Source organism: Gekko japonicus, unplaced genomic scaffold (genome assembly GCF_001447785.1).
Source record: "Gekko japonicus isolate JY-2015 unplaced genomic scaffold, Gekko_japonicus_V1.1 scaffold2794, whole genome shotgun sequence".
NCBI classification, from domain to species: Eukaryota; Metazoa; Chordata; class Lepidosauria; order Squamata; family Gekkonidae; genus Gekko; species Gekko japonicus.
The window spans coordinates 139,957-146,673 of NW_015165325.1; positions in this window are offsets into that span (position 1 = coordinate 139,957).

A 6,717-nucleotide genomic window follows, 5' to 3' on the forward strand; every position below is an offset into this window, starting at 1 on the left:
AAGAAGAAGAAGAAGAAGAAGAAGAAGAAGAAGAAGAAGAAGAAGAAGAAGAAGAAGAAGAAGAAGAAGAAGAAATTGGATTTATACCCCGCCCTTCACTTGGAGTCTCAGAGCGGCTTAGAGTGTGAGATGATGTGAAGGACCTCCGCCTGAGACCCTGGAGAGCTACTTCCAGTCTGAGTAGACAAGACGAAGAAGAGAAGAAGAAGAAGAGATTAAATTTATACCCCGCCCTTCACTTGGAGTCTCAGAGCGGCTTACAAACTCCTTTCCCTTCCCCTCCCCACAACAGACACCCTGTGAGGTGGGTGGGGCTGAGAGAACTCTGACACAAATTGCTCTTTCAGGAACAGCTGTGCCAGAGCTTGTGACTGACCCAAGGTCACATCAGCAGGTGCAAGTGGAGGAGCGGGGAATCAAACCCGGTTCTCCCAGATTAGAGACCCCACACTTAACCATTACACCAAACTGGCTCTCCAAGGGAAAGCACCAGGATTGCCGTCTCTGGGTTTCAAAATTCCTGGAAATTCCTGGAGATAGATCCCCAGGAAGGAGGGAGGAGGATCCTCAGTGGGGGTATTGTACCAGGGTCTATCCAAAGCAGCAATTTTCTCCAGGAGCTCCAACCTCTGCCATCTGGAGATCAGCTGCAATTCCAGGAGATATCCAGACCCCACCTGGAGGTTGGCAACCCTTGGAAAGCTCGAAGTGCTCTGCCTGCAGGAAATCTCATCCAGCAACTCCTCTGACTTCACAAGACGTTATTCCACGGCCCCATTCCAGCATATGTCGCTTTTAACTTGCATTGAGGCAACATATCCATGGCTCTTCTTACGTGAAGAATCCCAGTTGGAAACGAACTCTGGTTAAACACAACATACAAATGCGGTGGCTCAAATGGTTAAGAGGCTGAACTGCAGGCTGTGGAAGGTTGGTAGTTTAGCAGTTCGAGACCCGAGTGTGCCACAGGACGGAGTGAGCTCCCGTCTCTAGTTCCAGCTCCTGCCAACCTAGCAGTTCGAAAGCAAGAATTTGCAAGTAGATAAATAGGTACCACTTCGGTGGGAAGGTAACAGCGTTCCATGCGCCTTGGTGTTCAGTCATGCCAGCCACATGACCATGGAAATGTCTTCGGACAGCGCTGGCTCTTCGGCTTTGAAACGGAGATGAGCACCGCAACCCTAGAGTCGGATTCGACTGGCTTTCGAGCAAGGCAACCTTTACTTTTTAGATCAACTAGAGCTGGCTCCCCACCCCCCCCAAAAAAAACAGAGGTTGATTCTACATTGGCTTTTCCCTCCGTTGTTTTAGCAAACCCACATTGGAACGGAAACTCCCCCTGCAGTGCATTACGCTTTCACTTCCTTCGAGCATCGGGTCTTATGGTAGCCTCCACACTCCGTGCCGCTTTCGCTTCCTTTGAGCATCCGGTTTTATGGTAGCCTCCACACTCAGTGCCACTTTCGCTTCCGTTGAGCATTGGGTCTTATGGTAGCCTCCACACTCAGTGCCGCTTTCGCTTCCTTTGAGCATCCGGTTTTATTGTAGCCTCCACACTCCATGCTGCTTTCACTTCCTTTGAGCATCGGGTCTTATGGTAGCCTCCACACTCCATGCCACTTTCGCTTCCTTTCATCATTGGGTTTTATGGTAGCCTCCACACTCCATGCTGTTTTCGCTTCCTTTGAGCATCGGGTTTTATGGTAGCCTCCACACTCGCCGCTTTCGCTTCCTTTGAGCATTGGGTCTTATGGTAGCCTCCACACTCCGTGCCGCTTTCGCTTCCTTTGAGCATCCGGTTTTATGGTACCTTCTGCATAGAGTTATGGCCATTTTATGGCCATTCAGGAGTGACTTTGAAGTCAGTACAGCACCGGCCTGGAGTATCTGAAATGTGGATTTGAGCTGCACTTTCCCCTCCCAATTGATAAAAACGTGGAGCAAATGTTAGATACAGAATCACGCAGAGATTCTAAACCTCTCTGCTTCAGAATCCTGGTTGTCAGCCGGCGGGGCGGAAAACTAACTCCAGTTAACCCGAACCCTTCCAGCCACAATCAGTTCCTAACCAGGACTGTCCACATGAGAAAGGGTTAGGGGGGAGGGGGCTGGCTCAGCAGCAAGCCATCGCTATGAGCCTCTCGGTTTGACGCCAGTTTGAAATCACGCTTAAAAGCGACCATGCGGGGTGAGAGGCTTCCCTTCAAGAAAGAAGGAAAAGGCTGAGGTTCTTACGGGGCTGGCTTCTGCAGGCGAGCATATAAATACCCATGACCTAACCACCCAGGGAGGGAGGAAAAACAACAAAGAGAGCGGAGGGAACATAAATTCACTCCTGCCAGAGACACACGACAGGCCAGTGGCGGGGAGGGAATCACCACTTATCATTCTGGAAGAGCAGAATTACAACATCGTCCATTAATTAATTCATGCACCTAATAGGATTTATGGCACACGCTCCCGACCTGTGCAACGCACACACACCGGAGGCCTATGATCAGCAGCACAGTCGCCCTCCTGACTTGTCATTTATCACAAGTTCACGTTTCCCTTTCGGCATTTTTTACATTTTGAGAAAATGTTAATTGTATTTATTTATTTAAATCCTTTGATACCCCGCCTTTCTCCCCAGTGGGGGGGGGGAGGAGGAGGAGAAGAAGAAGAAGAAGAGAAGGAGGAGGAGGAGATTGGATTTATGCCCTGCCCTTCACTACCCGAATGAGTCTCAGAGCGGCTTACAAACTCCTTTCCCTCCCCCTCTCCACAACAGATACCCTGTAAGGTGAATGGGGCTGAGAGAGCTCTCTTGAGAACTGCCCTTGGGAGAACAGCTCTGAGAGAACTTGTGACTGGCCCAAGGTCACACCAGCAGCTGCAAGTGGAGGAGTGGGGGATCAAGCCCGGTTCTCCCAGATTAGAGTCTGGCTCTCAAAAGCAGGTTAGCATTGCTCTCCTCTCTTCCGTTTTAGCCTCACAACCTGTGAGGCAGGTTATTTATTTATTTATTTTATGCGATTTTATATCCCACCTGCCTCACGTGCGGGCTTAGGGCGGGTTACAACAAGTGAAACAATAACTATAAGACATGATAAATTCCAATTTAAAATCTGACACCAGTTTAAGAACCTAAAACCTGACGGCAACCCAAAGATTTCATAAGCCCAGAGTACACATTGTACGGAACACCAGGGGGGCAATAGTTTTAAGCAGGTGAGCCAAACCACCGTGAGCCAAACCACCGTCAGCATGAGGCAGATTCGCAAAGGGGAGGCCAATGTAATTGGACATCTGCCGCCTAAACCAAAGGCCTGGCGGAACAACTACGTTTTTCAGGCCCTGCAGAATCATAATCGCCTTTCCCCATATATACCCCAGAGAGCACTATTGTCGGGGTCACAACATCGACTAGTTATTCCAAGCCCCGGGGATGCCAGGCTGGCTGCGGCCAGGGCCTTTTCAGTGGCGGCTCCTCACTGGTGGAATGAGCTCCCGGAGGAGAACAGGGCCCAACGGGATCTTGTGCAGTTCCGCAGGGCCTTGAAGATGGAGCTCTTCCGCCAGGCTTTTAATCAGGAGCCACTACCACCACGACCATCAATGCCCACAATGAACATCTGTGGTGTAAGGCCAGCTGAAGTGACATCGTATTTACCATCTTGTGGAGTCCAGAGACTGAGATCCTTAGGTGCACCTCTACATGGCACCCCATTGCGATCTAATACTGTGAGCACTTTAAATTTTAAATTGTTTAATTATTTAACTGTTTTAATTGTTCAATTGTTTTTAACTGTTTATGATTTTGGCGCACTAGGCCAAACATTGTTAGCCGCCCTGACCCTGCTTGCGGGGAGGGCGGGATAGAAATGGAATAATAAATAAATAAATAAAATAAGTAATAAGTCCCGCAGAGCCCGGATCTCAAGTGGGAGAGGTGTTCCACGAGGCCGGGGCCAGAGCTGAAAAAAGCTCTGTCTCCGGCTGAGGTTAGGCGGATGTCCTTTGGGCCAGGGACTGCCAAAAGACGTTGATCGGATGAATGTTAAGCTCTTCGTGGGAAACATGGTTAGGCTGTGACTGGCCCGAGGTCATCCGGCAACTTTCCGTGGCACAAGTGGGGATTCAAACCCAGGTCTCCTGGATTGTAGTCTGACACACTTAACCACTCAGGGCAGCTGTAATCTGCATAATGTCGTTTCTGCAGAGCATCCCTCAAAAGCAGTTCTCTAGCTTCCAGAAAGCGCTGAAAGGCACAGAGGACCAACATCCCCTTTACTGCCGAAACTGACCAGAGAGCCTGTTTGGCCAATCGGAGAAGGTCTAGCTGAAGAGTTCCCAATCTTGCTGAGCCCTGGGCATTCATGGAATTTTGAGACAGGCTGTGGGGCACCACCAGTGTTCCCTCCAAGCTGAGTTAGCGTGAGCTAGCTCACAGTTTTTTAGCCTCCGGCTCACACATTTTTTGTCTTCGCTCAGGAGGGATGGCTCCAGAGCAAACAAACTTGTGCAGCAGCCAATTCACCTGCTCACAACTTTAATGCCAGTAGCTCACAAAGCAGAATTTTTTGCTCCCAGGACTCCACAGCTTAGAGGGAGCCACAGCACTACAGACTGGCTCCTGTGTGTGGGGGGAGGAGTCAGCCCCCGGCTGAGTGGGGGCCACCCACAAAATATTGGGGAGGGAGAGGGGTGGCCGGGCAGCTGGTCACTCTTGGGGGGTGGGGCTTGGGGGCATCCCCGCCCGCCCCCAGAACACCCTCGCCAAATCCCCCCAGTGGAGAGGCGAAGGAATCTGGCAACCCTATCTCCAGAGGGAACTGATCTCTGTCACCTGGAGATAAGAGGCCAGACTAGCGGCGACTAGGGCTAGGGCTTTTTCAGTGGTGGCTCCTACCTGGTGGAATGAGCTCCCAGAGGAGATCCGGGCCCTGCGGGACCTTGCACAGTTCCGCAGGGCCTGCAAGACGAAGCTCTTCCGCCAGGCGTTTGAGTAGGAGCCGCCACGACTGTTACCATCTGCCCTAGCCCTTATTACCAACTCGCCGTGAGTGCAAAAATGGTGGTACTGCGTGGAGCTGTGGCCACTAAGGATACCATCCTGGTGACGTCATCGGTTCCCGTGTTAGTTGTTGTGGAGAGCACTTATGTTGCACTGAATCTTTTTTAAATGCAGTTTTAATGTTTTATGTATGGGGCATCGCCCTGAGCCCATTCGCAAGGAGAGTGGGTTATAAACTTAAATAAAAATTTAAATAAATAAATAAATAAGTGATAATCCCAGGATACCTCCAGCTGCCACCTGGAGATTGGCAACCCTATAGGATGTTCCATGCAGGCGCTGCCTCCTGGGCTCTTCTGAACTGTCGCAGGCTCTAGTACGGCGCAGGAAACGCAGGACTTGGCTCTCTGATTTTGGGAAGAAGTGGGCAGCACGGCACCCGCAAGCAGCACACTGGGGGTCACCGATTGAGCATGGAGAAGGAATGGGAAGGATCTGGGACTCACCACGATGCTGGGGTCCGTGACGGAGACGTTGTTGGGCTCCACGATCAGCCACACACACTGGCTCAGCGTCGCTGTGAAGCGGTGCAGTTCCGTTGCGCGCGGGCACTCGCTTTCCCAACAACACCTGGGGGCAGAGAAACGACGAATCTGCCTCCCAAGACTGCTCCAGGTGCTCCGGCCTGAGGGCTGCTGGGGGCGGGGCTTGAGTACTCATTACTTGTGGAGCTGAGGCTCAATGTCTCCAGCTGCTCCGCCACCTTCCCTTCTCTTGGCTTGCTCAGGATCCCCGCGGCTGCAGAGAGCCTGAGCAAGCCGGCTGCTGGAGGGATGTGCGTTTGGTTCGTCTGAACCGAATGCACTTGTGAACATGTCCCATTCGGGCCCCTTTCAGGCTCCTGCGGGCCGAATCAGATTCTCTGATCTAATTCGGCTTCCCGCCAAAAGGAGCCGTCGAAATTTGGCAGTGGCCCAAAAAGGGGCGCCCGGCCCCAGGGAAAGCAGGGGGAGGGATTTAAACACCTCCCTGCACCCTCCCCGGCCCTTCCTGGATTGCCCACAGAGGCGAGCAAGCCAGGGAAGGGTGGGGGAGGCTCTAGAAGCTTTCCTCCGCTCGTCCGCCAAAGCGGGCGAGCCGAGGAAAGTACGGGGAGGCATTTAAATGCCTCTCCACTCGCAACCCTTCCCTTCAATGAAGGGAGTGTGCCGCCTTAGTGGTGCGACTGGGGGGGATTTAATCTTTAAACCCCTACCCTTCCTTTCAATGAATTTAATGGATTTAATCTTTAAACCCCCAGTTGCGCCACAGAGGCTGCATGCTCCCTTCATTTCAGGGAGCCTGGGCAAACTGCCTTGAAGGGAAGGCAGTTTAAACTGCCTTCCCTTGGGTTGCCCGGGCACCCTGCAGCTGTAGAGCACCTGGGCAAGCCGACCCTTGGAGGGAAGGGCAGTTTAACTGCCTTCCTTTGGCTTACCAAGGCACCCCCGACCGAATCTGAATCAGCTGGCCGAATGAGCTCCGAATCGGCTTAAGTTGCCGAGAGTGGCATTCGGGGGTCATTCGGCCAGTCGAATCAAATTTGGTCTGATTCAGCCGAACTGAATCAGGCCAATTTTTTTTTTGCACACCCCTACTACTTTCCCTTCCTCTCCCCACTAGACACCCTGTGAGGTAGGTGGGGCTGAGAGAGGTCTCTCTAGGACTGCCTTTGAGAGAAC